This window comes from Odocoileus virginianus, chromosome 18 (genome assembly GCF_023699985.2).
Source record: "Odocoileus virginianus isolate 20LAN1187 ecotype Illinois chromosome 18, Ovbor_1.2, whole genome shotgun sequence".
NCBI lineage: Eukaryota > Metazoa > Chordata > Mammalia > Artiodactyla > Cervidae > Odocoileus > Odocoileus virginianus.
In genome coordinates, this window is record NC_069691.1 from 18,843,680 (window position 1) to 18,857,133 (window position 13,454).

Here is a 13,454-nt window from a genome sequence, read left to right on the forward strand (position 1 = left end):
TTCCCACATCCTTTAGATCTCATGATGCTCTTATTTGTGGCATACCCTGAATACACAGCCTCTAACATTTTATCTTCTCCAGGGGAGAGGAAAAAGGAGCTGCTTTAGCCTTTGCCCTAAAATCGCCCTTTCCCCACAAGTCAAAGGACCCACTTGGGGAGTTATGTTGACCGTAAGCTATATCCACCCTAAATGTATGCTTGTAGAGTGGTAAAAAGACTGAATTAGTAGGTTTGGGAGCCTAATGGTCCCACTGTGAGCTGAACTTTGTCCAGGATTCAATTTATTAAGTGGTCACTCTAACAAAGGGAAGACATAGGGAACATGTTAGTATTTTACATCTCTCGGCACTCCAGCAGTTCTGAAAATGTTTGGGTAAAAGACTCAGACGAAGATGGTGTCATAGAGGTTCCCAAGTTTCCCTTTTCTGACAGGCATACTGAATGTACAGATACACAGAGCATAATTCCTTCTGAAAGAAATCCAGAAACTAGCTGAATGACTCTTATACATCAGGCTACTGAGAAGACACCCACATTGAAATCGATAGGAAAGGCTGAGACACACTCTCAACTCCACTCCGACACAGCAACATAAAGTCAGGAGGGAACCCCAATTCCTAGCTTCTCCGTGAAGAGTGAAAGGTTTGAACTGAACATGTAGGGTCTGAAGTTTTAAGGTTTCCACCCAAAGAATGGGTCCTGCCCGCCCCCCCCCCCAGACACCTGGCTCTGAGAGCCAAAAAGGCCACATTTCCAAGTCCCACTGACTATAGAAAACCAAGAAGCTGCTATTAATGGTATGCAAACATTCACCACAGCTCCTTACTCAGGGCTTAGCTCAGAGGGAACAGGCAGAAACACCCATCTCCTCCTTGTCTTCCCTGGAAGGGGTTGCTGCCTGGAGGTTCAGCTAATTAGCATACATCTAGGTGCTGACTTGCAGTCCTCCTTGGAATCCAGAAGAGCAGGTGGTCACTTCTTCACTCTTTGGCTCGTTCCAACAACAAAGCCAAGTTTCCAGGATCTCCCAGGAAGGTGCTTTACCGCACATCTAGCACCCTGTCTTGATGGCTTCCTTCCAAGGAATAGGACCCCAAATCACTTAGCACTGGTAGCCAGCCAGGTATGAATGCATGAGTCCCACAGGACTATGGCAAGCAAACATTCTTAAATGGGTCCTGGGGCACTCTATACCTATACAGCCAGACTCAAGGGCAGAGAGAAGTAGGCAAAAAATGCTCAGCTCCCAGTTTCTTCCTGGAATGGGAAGATACTGCCTGAGGGTCTGCCTTCTAATCAGCCTGCGTATAGGTGATGACTGAGGTCTCCCCTGTGGGACACTGATGGATCTTGGCACACTTTCAACTACCGGGAGCCATTAGAACAGAGATGGGAGTTTACACAATCGCAGGAGTTTGAGAGGCAACCAGGAGCTTGCGCTAGACTGATTGATGAGGTTCATCTCCTACATGACACCAGTCCATCGAGATTGGAATAGGTGACTGTTTTATCTAATGTGCAGTAACCAACATACAGACTCTAGGGAAATAAAAAACCAGGGGATATATTCCAAATGAAAGAATAAGATAAATCTCCAGAAACTGATCTTATTGAGATGGAGATAAGTGGTTTACTTGCTAGGGAGTTCAAAATATCATTCATAAAGAAGCTCACTAAGGTCCGGAGGGTAATGCATGAACAAAGTGAGAATTTCAGTAGAGATAGAAAATATAAAAAGAGTCAAACAGAAACCATAAAGCTGAAGAAAATATCAGTTGAACTGAAAATTGCGGTAGAGGGATGAATCAGGAGATTAGATCAGGTGGAACAAAGGCTCATAGAACTAGAATACAGGGCACTGAAATTTATCCAGTCAGAGGGGCATAAAGAAAAGAGAATGAAAAAAAGTGACGATAGCTTAAGGGACTTACAGGACACCATCATGAGGACCACTGTAAGCACTGTAGAGTGTCCGGAAGGAGAAGAGAGAGAGAAAGAGGCAGAAAGATTATTCAACAATGGCTGAAAACTTCTCTAACTTGGGATAGAAGCAGATGTCCAGATCCAGGAATCCTGGTGCATTCCAAATAAGATGATAAAGAGACCTACACCATGGTACGTTGTAATTGAAGTTACATATATAGTATAATTAAGTTAAAGATAAAGAGAAAAGTTTTAAGGCAACAAGAGAAAAGCAACTTGTTACATACAAGATAACTTTCATAAGATTATAAGATTTTTCAGCAGAAATCTCGCAGGCCAGGAGGGAGTGGGAAGATATATTCTAAGTGCTGAAAGAAAAACACTTTATTTGGCAAAGTTGTCCTTCAGAAGTGAATAAGAGATGAAGACTTTTCCAAAATATATAAGGGACTCAAACTGGAAACAAACAAAATGACACACACACACACACACACAAGCAATTAAAAATGGGCAAGGGACCCGAATAGACATTTTCCAAAGAAGACATACAGATGGCCTAAAGGTACATGAAATGGTGCTCAGCCTCACTAATCATCAGGGAAATACAAATCAAAAACCACAATGAGATATTACCTCAAATCTGTTAGGATGTCTACCAAAAAGAGAAGAGATAACAAATGCTGACAAGGATATGGAGAAAAGATAACCATCATGGACTGTTGGTGGACATGTAAACTGGGACAGCCATTATGGAAAACAGTATGAAGATTCCTCAAGAAATTTTTAAAAAGAATTAACATATGTGCTTTCAAACTGTGACACTGGAGAAGACTCTTGAGAGTCCCTTGGACAGAAAGGAAATCAAACCAGTCAATCCTAAAGGACACGCAACCCTGAATATTCATTGGAGAGACTGATGCTGAAGCTGAAACTCCAATACCTTGGCCACTTGATGTGAAGAGTCAACTCATTGGAAAAGACACTGATGCCAGGATAGATTGAAGGCAGGAGGAGAAAGGGGCAACAGAGGATGAGATGGTTGGATGGCATCAAGTCAATGGACATGAGTTTGAGCAAACTCCAGGAGACAGAGAAGCCTGGCATGCCACAGTTCATGGGGTCACAAAGAGTCAGACACAACTGAGCGACTGAACAACAGCAACAAATATATGATCCAGAAATCCCACTATGCCTGTGTACTCATTTTGGATATGTAACCAAAGGAAATGAAATCAGTACCCTGAAGAGATACCTGTATTCTCCTATTCATTGCAACATTATTTACAATAGCCAAGGTATGGAAACAATCTAAGTGTCCATTGGCAGATGAATGGGTAAAGAAATGAATATGTATATGTTTGTGTGTCTCTCTCTGTGTGTGTATATATTTACTCACCCTAAAAAAGAAGGAAACCTATCATTTGCAACACCATGCATGAAGCTGCAGAGGCATTATGCTAAGTGAAATAAGCCAGACAGAGAAAGACAAATACTGTATGGTATCACTTATATATAGTATCTAAAACAGAACAAAATTGAGTTCACACAAGCAGAGAATAGATTGATGGTTGCCTAGGACTTGGGAGGTGGGAGAAATGATAGGGAGAGGCTGCTAAAAAGGCACAACTTTTCAGTTATGAGATGAATAAGATCTGAGCATCTAATCAATAACATGGTGATTATAGTTGAAAAAACTGTATCATGTGATTGACTTTGCTAAGAGAGTAGAACTTAAGTGTCCTCTCATACACAAAAAGGTGTATGTGTGGGATGATAGATGTGTTAATTAACTCAGTGGTGGAAATCCTTTCTCAATGTATAGCTATACTGTTAGCCACTCAGTCATATCTAACTCTTTGAGACTCCAAGGACTGAAGCCTGCCAGGCTTCTCTGTCCTTGGAATTCTCCAGGCAAGAACACTGGAGTGTCCCTTCTTCAGGGGATCTTCCTGACCCAGGGATCAAACCCGGGCCTCCCACATTGCAGGCAGATTCTTTACTGTCTGAGCCTCCAAGGAAGCCCCTTCTCAATGTACACATTTATCAAATCACCATATACCCTTTAAAAATATTACAGTTTTGTCATGTATACCTCAACAAAGCTGAAAAAATTAATAAATGAAAATATTTGGATATCTCCCGGCCTTCAGTGTTCAATTTTCTGAGTAAATGAGGTTTCTTTTGGGAAAAACTGAAACTATTATTACTATGTATCTTTGTCATCATTAATAGCAGGGTTCTGGGAGGGGGACATACCTTCTTGAGGAGTTCTCTTCATGGTCTTCAAGCAAAAAGGTGATGTTAAGTCTTCCTAGGGAGGGCTAGTCCACTTATTCAGACTCAGGAAGTTCAGGAAAGCCTAAAGACTCAAAGTTTTGGGGATACCAACCCAGATGTTTCCATCCCATATGTCAGGGTCCCAGACTTTGCCAGAGCCCTGACCTTGAAAGAGCAGAACTTCCTTGGCTCAGACTTTAAACTTCTTTGGAGGATAGTGGTAGAGACAGAATGTTTGTGTCCCCTCAAAATTCATGTGTTGACACCTGACTTCCAATGGGATGGTATTTGGAGGTGAGGGTGTTGTAGGGAAGTTATTAGGTCATAAGGATGAAACCCTTATAAATGAGGTGAGTGCTCTTTGAAAAGAGGTCCCAGAGAGAGTTGCCTTGCCCGTTCTGCCGTGTGAGGACACAGGGACAAGATGGCTGTCCATGAACCAGGAAGTGGGCCTCACCAGACATAAGACATGCCTGTGCCTTGATCTTAGACTTCCCAGATTTCAAAATATGAGAAATAAATGTTTGTTGTTTATAAACCACCCAGTCTGTGGTATTTTGTTTAAAATAGCCCAAACAGAATAAGGTAGTTTGGCTATTTTTATAATGAAGCTCTGGCTGTGGTCCTCCCCTTCCCACTGCAGAAGATGAGATTGTTTTCATATGCCACCAAGTGGCATTTTGTTATTTAGCCTTTAATTGCCTATTAATAGCTCTAAGACTTCATTATCTCTAGAATGTCATTCAAGCTTAGCACTAACCACTAGAATATACTGCACTTAGTTTCTTTCCCCACATAGTTTTCAGAAGTCTGATATAAAGTACCATTAATACATGCCTTTCTACCCATATACCATCCCAGTTCAGCTCCAGGTGTCCATTTAACAACTGGACAGTCATGTTGTGCCAAGGACTAAGTACTTTACTGACAAACAGCAGTTGGATCTTCACTGACAACCAAGTGATGAGTGTGTGGTCTGTCTCCAGAACCCCATCTTGCCATCTTCTTTCTTCAGTCGGTCCTGGAGCCAACGGACCCATGCTGGGTTCTCCAGGGAGCAGTTTTGAATCAGTTTAATGTACAAGGTATTTATTAGGGGTGCCCTTGGACTCATAGCCCTGATAGAGAAGGGAAGAGAATACACTGAAGTAGAAAGACAAGTTGTGATGTCACCAAAACTGTAAGAAACTCTGGAGCTAAAATGATGTATTAGAGCCAAATAGAGTTTGACTGAAAGCTGGGCTCTTAACAACCACATCAGTCAGTTACTGGATGTAGCTTGCTGCCCTGGCAGCAAGGGACAGGATTTGGAATGAGAAGCCCTGCAGCTGAAGCAGTCTCTGAAGGGGTGGACGGCTGGAGGCTTTGTGTTGACAGTACACTCCAAAACAAGGGCCACAAATCTTTTCATTTGTGGGGAGGGGCCTGGGGAACACAGCCCAGCATTCACCACAGGAAACATTGTGGCCCTTACTCCCCCACCCCCAACACACTCCTTGTATCACTTCCAAGGCTCGTTGCTAACTTGCTGTCTTTTGCCACACTGATGCTGTGCCATCTTGGTTTCTGACATATTAAATCCCTCCATTGCCTATTTCCCATGATTGTTAAAGAAGGCAAAAGGGACAATGGATATGAAAAGGCTTTGTAAACTCTAAACCACTTTACGAATCCTAGCAAGTATTATAGGGACTTCCCAGGTGGCTCGGTGGGTAAAGAATCTACCTTAAATGCAGGAACTGCAGGAGATGCGGGTTCGATTCCTGGGCCAGGAAGATTCCCTGGAGGAGGGCATGACAACCCACTCCAGTATTTGTGCCTGGAGATTGCCATGGAGCCTGGCAGGCTACAGTCCATAGGGTCACAAAGAGTCAGACACAACTGAAGCAACTTAACACACACACATGGGAAAGTTATCATTGCTAACTTTCAAGGTTATTAAACATCAAGAAATATTTGGTAAAAAATAAGTTTCACCTGATAAACCTCTGTTAACAAAACTGCCTAGTTTCTTAGGTTGACCCATGGAGACTCTGCTTTTCATAATAACACTGCTCAAGGATACCAGATCTTCTTAAAGCTGTTTTGAAGATTAAAAAAAAAAATCTTTAGAGTTCATTACTATTAGCAAAACCTCAGTGACAAAAATCTGATATTTGGTGGTGGAGATGAGGGGGCAAATGTGGGGAGAGAGGGAAAGGACAGTTATTTACCGAGTTCTAATTGTCAAACACAGTGTCAGGGCTTCACATGTTGCTTTCCCCATCAGCCACATGAAGTTTAAAAGTGGGTCTTCAGGGCTCCAGGTCAAACAGCAGGCTCTTTATTTCCATTTCAGGAATCCCCATCGCCTCCTTTAAAAGAGACAAGAAGACCCACAAATCCTGCCTCACTGTTCCTAAGGTACAGAAACTGAAGTCAATTCTCTCTTCCTTTCTTGGAAAAATGCTGTTATGTCTGTAGAGCATAAGTCTGTAAAAACACAAAAGTTAATACATCATATCCATCTTCAAAGTAGCCACATTTGGGAGTTGGGAAACTGCAGTGAGTATTTTTCCTGCAGCAAATCAGAGGCTAAGCCAGACGCCCACGCCCCAGAATGCACCTGTGTTCGGCAGCTGTATCTGGGGAGTCACCCAGCTTGATCTACTGTGCTGGCTCTTTCCAAGAGGAGCCTCAGAAGGGAGGAGAAGAATGTCTGAGGGCTCGTCTGGGGAGAAATAAAAGAAATAATTGTTCTAAAAAAAGGAGAAATTGGTATTTCACCGGCAGCCTAAGATGCACAGAAGCGCTTTAAACTCCTGTGGCTGGCATCCGTCATCTGAAAATCACCCACTTGTTTAAAAATGCCTCACCGGGGGATTGCACTGCTGCTGTTAGGCAGCCTGAAGCCGAGTGTGTCTAGATCCTCATATGTCCTCGCCGCGGCCCTGGGGGACTCTGGTGTGCTGCGGCCTGAATGCCTCTTGCCAGCATTCGTGTGGGAACGGCAGAACGAGAAACTCGATTTCAGCACAAGCCAGCAGCTATGGAGAAGGAGCCAGGTAGAAGTGAGGATCCGCCCTCACGGTTTCGATGAGCCCCAGGTGTACGGCAAAGGGGGCGGATTTTTGCCCCAGACCAGGCCCTCTCCTGCAGCGCGCGGTGTTCCCGGCCCTGGCTTTCTTAACACAGATGAGATGATCCTGCCTGGAAACAGTGCAAGTGTTGTGATGCACAGAACTGTGGGGTATGTGGGGTCTGTGGGTAACGAGTCTAAAGCGCCCCTTCCAAACTAGGTTTGGGTTCATGGTTTTCTGTTGGCATCTACCGTTATTTAATTTGCCTCTTCTCTTCACTATGAAATTGTACCCTGGTAAAGTGTTTTAACTTGGTGCAGGGGTGAATGGCACTGTGGAAGATAAAGCTAAGTTATTACTGTAGCAGCAATATGGAAACAAACCAGAGAAAGGCTTAACAGCCCCAGGCATGATAGGTGGTCACGTTTATTGGAAGTCAGGATCTAAGGGCGCCTCTTCATTCAACCACCACATCAATGTGTGATGTTAGCTGAGCCAAGGTGCCCCCACTTGGTTCCCCATTTCTTCACTGGCAGGATGGACAGAGTGTAGGGAGTCTGAAAGATTGCTTCCTGTCATAGCAGACTACGGTTGCCATCATTTTGTAACTATCGTCTATCCACCTGCAAACATTTGTCGCAATGATGATGATCTTTGCACTCTAGCCTGGTGACCAGGTGAATGGTATAAATATTTTCAATTGCAGGTGTTGGAAATCAAACTAACAGTGGTTTAAGCCTTGATGAAACTGAGCTATGATGAAACATGGTGCGAGGTGGTTTGGGAAGGTAAGGTTTGTTTTTTGAAGCAACTTTATCATTATGATTCGAAGCACTTTATCCATGTTTGAAGCTATGTTTGGGGTGGTATCTACCTAGTGGATTGACTCCTGTATTATTAGGGAATCCCTGTCATGTTTTTGCCTTATATGTGTATCTAGTTCTGTATCTCTTCTTGAATAATCACTCTGATAGTTACAGTGGCTTTTTTCTTTTGCTAGTTTGTATAGTATTTTTTTTTATTTTAAATCTTTTTGGGTATTTGTATTTCAGGCATATACGTCTGTGTTTTGCAGCACATAACTGAGTTTTGGTATTTTATCTGGCTGGTGTATCAATCTTTTCCATGGAGTATTTAATTAATTTAAATGTAATATATCTACTGGTATATTTAAAATTTATCTGTCTTACTATTATTTTCTCCTTTTGATCCATCTGTTTTATGTTCCTGTTCCTCTCTTTCCTTGGTTCTTTTATAATAATAAAATATTTTAGTATTCAAATTCCCTATTTCTATCTGGTTGGTTACACATTCCTTTATAATTTTTTTTAAGTGGTAACACTAGAGATTTATCATCAGTTAATCATAATTGAAGACTAATGATTACCATTTCCGCCTTTTGGCATTTAAGATTTAGGATTTGCCCCTTCTGCCTTTTGTGTTATTATTGTCATATGTTTTAATTCTACATATATTTTAAACCCTTTGAGAGATTACTCTCATTGTTACATACAGTCAGTACTTATTTATATTTACCACATTGTATCTTTTCTGTTGTTCTTCATTCCCTCCTACAATTCCCTTCTCTGATCATTTTCCTGGATCATTTTTCTTCTCTCTACAAAACTCATTTTACTATTTCTTTTACTTTTAGTATTTCTAGAGCAGGTTTGCTGGTGGTGTATTATCTTAGTTTATGTTTGTCTTAAACTGTATTTACTTCACTTTCAGTTTTGAAGGGTAGAATTCTAGATTTCTAGTATTATCTTTCAGCATTTTAGAAATGTCACTGCCTTGCTTCCTGGCTTTCGTTGTTTCAATTGAGACCTAATATTTATCGTTGCTTTATTGAAGTTAGTGTATCTCGTTTCCTAATGGCTTTTATGATATTTCTCTTTATTTCTTTCTATAATGTAGGGCCTGGTTTAGATTTATACTTCTGTTGACCTAGTCTTTCAAGTTATTTCTGGTTATGAGTAAGTCTAGAAAAGTATCTTGCAAAAGGAAGTGAAATTCCTGGTATTGGTTTATACTCATTAGGGTTTATTTTCTGGAATTGGGTAGTTTGCCACCCCATTCCAAATCAGTGTTCTGTTATCAGGATGTGAAATGGCCTTTAGATGGAAAATCACATCTTGTTTCCACATGATTCAAACTGAGGGGAATACGGAAAAAGGAATATAGTGGGTAGTCAATGCCCTGATTCTTGAATGAATAAGTAATGAATTAATGACAAAATCGTCATGTTGGACTGCTCCGGTGGAAAGTAAAAGGTGAGTTTATGAAGTTGGTCCTCCACTTCCCTTCCTGAGCAGCATGTCTACTTGTGCCCTCTATAGGGTAGAGGTTGTGTCCTACCATCTTTGTAGTTAATATGTTGTTAGCAGAATGCATTCAGCTTCCATTTGTTAATCTGAAGAGAACTTTGAAAGACTGAAGAGGATTTGGACAGTTTTAGAGAAGAGTATAACTGTTGATATCATGGTGAGGAGTGTGTGTGTGTGTTGAAAGTCGCTCAGTCGTGTCCGATTTTTTGCTACACCATGGACTGTAGCCCACCAGGCTCCTCTGTCCATGGAATGCTCCAGGCCAGAATACTGGAGTGGGTTGCCCTTACCTTCTCCAGGGGATCTTCCCAACCCAGGGGTTGAACCTGGGTCTCCTGCATTGCAGGCAAATTTGTTACTCTCTGAGCCCCCATGGTGAACAATTGTGAGTGTAGGGTGTGTGAGGGCTGGACAGTATGCAACAATCTCACTATGATGGCAAGTCCCTGTTAGCAATAAATGAAGAACTGTCTGCCAGGACTGAGCACTGAAGAGTTTGTATATAAATGGGTATCAAATGGTAGATATTTCACTTGGCAGAAAATAAAAGAAATAAGAAAGGAACCAGCCCAAGGTCACGGCATCTAAGATAGAATCTACTCAGTAGTCCAGGTAGCAACACTAATGCTCTGCTCTCCATTAAAATGAAATCGTTCCAATGAATTTTAGGGAGCTTTGAAAGACATTGTGTGACCTAGACACCAGATATGTTATACACAGCTGAGCTCCACTTAATTGTGTAATGAATGAATCAACTACTTTAAATCACTTTACAAAATCCCATGCACTATCACATTTCCTTCCTTGTTACCAATACCTGTTAAACGCAATCCTCATAGAGAAATAATTCACTTCATTTTATTAAAATGCCCAATTGGAGTCCTTTAAATGTTGCAGTTCTCAATTATCTCACCCCAAATCCACTGTGAGGTGATAATTAGGGGCTAAAAGCTAAACCGATTACCGCAGAATTTTCTCCTGACAGCCATTTAATAGCTAATCAGGTGTTAAATCCCCAAATTATGCATTTCTCAGCAGCACACAGATCACAGTAAATTTTAAAAGTTTTAAGTTATCAACTTGTCTTTCATGACTTTGCCCCAACACACCAAAAGTAAAGGAATTAACAGTTTAGAGGATTAAAAATCCTTGACAGTTTATTCCATTTCTTTATGTGGAATGTTTGTTTGATTAATGATGACTCAAATCCAGATTCTAACCATAGCACCATATTCTAAGACCTATCTTTGCCCAGAGGAAGATTCTACATCTTATTGGTATCAACATATTAGTGTTGCCTGATTTGTATATACAGGAAACCTACAACCAGAGGGTGGAGGTAAAGAAGCCAGTGTGTGTACAGTGAAGACATAGGAACACATATATGGCTTTACTAGCTTTGAATGCCCTGAGTTTTCACAGGCATGTGACACATGCTAGGGGCTTCCCAGGTGGTACAGTGGTGAAGAACCTGCCTGCCAAAGCAGGAGATTCGAAAGAGACACAAGTTCCATCTCTGGGTGGGAAAGATGGCCTGGAGAAGGAAATGGCAACCCACTGCAGTATTCTTGCTTGGAAAATTCCAAGGACAGAGCAGCCTTGAGGGCTCCATCCATGGGGTTGCAACAAGTGGAATGTGACTGAGCATGCATGCACACACAGGGGTATAAACTGTTCACTGTTATTCTAATAACTACAATGTAAAGTCTGTGGTTAGAGACACTGGACTTCACTCTGGCAAGACTACCTATACTACATCCAATGCATAGTGATCACTTAAGCAGCAGAGAGTGAGGGGGAGAATACATATTTACTTGGTGATTAATGGACCATCACAGACACCCTTCTCATTGCTAAGGTACTGTGGCCTTCTACCCCTACCTCAATGAAATGGAGGGGAGAGGAGCTAACAGAAAGATTAAAAAAAAATAGTTTACATACAAGATAATTTTTCATCATATTGAGCAATTTTAAAATAAATGTAAGTAATCCACAAATTACTATGATACCTGTAATAGGTACCCTGATAAATAACATGGGCTTTCTTGGTGGGTCATATGGTAAAGAATCTTCCTGAAATGCAGGAGACTGGGTTCAATCCCTGGGTCAGGAAGATACCCTGGAGAAGGAAATGGCCACCCACTCCAGTATTCTTACTAGGCATGCTATGAGTATTTTCCACATTATTACATATAAAGCCAGTGAATGAGTATAACACAGTTGTTTAGGTCTATGATTTTCAACCAAGGGAGATTTTGCTCCCCAGAGGACATTTTCTCAATATCTGAATACTTTTTCGTTGTCGCAGTCAAAGTGCAACCTTTGAAGGAAGGATGTTCCTGGCATCTAGAGAGTAGAAGACAAGGATTCTGCTAAACATACTGCAGTGCCCAGGACGGCTTTCTACCAACAAAGACATATTCAGTGTCATAGTGCCAAAGCTGCAAAACACTCCTCTACTGGAGGCCCCTGTAGCTTTGACACTATCCATTTGATCTGTATCTCCAGGGCTTTACGGGGGAAGATGGAACATAGAAGCAGTGGGCTATAGATCTTGTCAGTCTACATCCTGTTACCCATCTTTTATAAGAATGTGTAGTTCTATCTAGCTCTGTCATCCTATTCTCCCATCTTTTTCTGGGATTTATTAATTTTCTTCATTATTTACCAAAATGCCTCCTCACTGCTTAGGAGCATTGTCAGTTTAATTGCATAATTGCACGTTCATTTAACATACACTTTTCAAGCGTCTGTTGTGTGCTATGTATGGTCCTTGACTTCATGGATCTTAATTGGACAATATCAACAAAGATGCAATAAAGATAAAAGTTAAGAATATATATATATATGTACACAAACACACCATGTCACATATATTTGAGGGTCTCATTAGAAATCATTTTATTTGGACTGAGATTTGCTTGAGGGAATAAACAGGGACATTAAAGAATAAAACTGAACGATGACCTATCTAAAAGGAATGGTTTTAGAACTGGGACTCTTCAACCTGCAGAAGGCAAAGCCAAAATATAGTGTCATAAAGTTATAAAAGTTGCCCCAATTTTCTTCTTTTAAAAAATTTTTAATGAAAACCTTATATGTCTTTAGTTTTGATGTGAAATAGTAATTACCAATAAATAGCAATTCTCTGCCCATTCTCCTTTGTGTCTTGACATCTCTCCAAAGCATTGACTTTAACTTGTTACCTGTTTCTTTTTTATATTTAGTGTGGTATTTTTAAAGAAAACTTTTATGCTATTCCTTATTTTTTCCTTTAAACCCTAGCAGGGGGAGCCTCACACCACAGAAGGCTCCACATGTCAGAGACACAAAAATGATCTATTATAAAATACTCAGACACCTCTGTCGCTCAGGACTCACACAGCACAAGCTACTGTCCCAAACATTGGCACTTGTGACCCACGCTTCCTAGTCCCTAGGGAAGTGCTTTTCTACATTTCTTTCCCTGCATCCTAAAATCAAAAAGAGGGACATTTGGTGGGTTGTGATGCTGTGGCTACACAGAAATTGCTTCAAAATGTGGCAGTGATTTGAGTGGCAAAAGCTTTTAGGAAAGAGAGAGGACGAATTAATTAACTTGTCAGATCCTTCCTCTCAGATTCTTGAATAAAGAAGAGTCATTTCCTAAGGATTTCTCATGTCCAGTTCCTAGTTTGCAGTGCATAGCTTAAGTAATCACAAATTAGCACAACATTCACAACAATTGCACTTGGCAGCTGAGGAACATTTCACACCATTAAGGAATTTATGTTCCTCTTTATCAAATGTAAGAAGCTTTTTAAATGAGTAGACTATTTCTTAAGGCAGTTTTAGATTTACTAAATTTTTAGATTTAGGGCAATTTA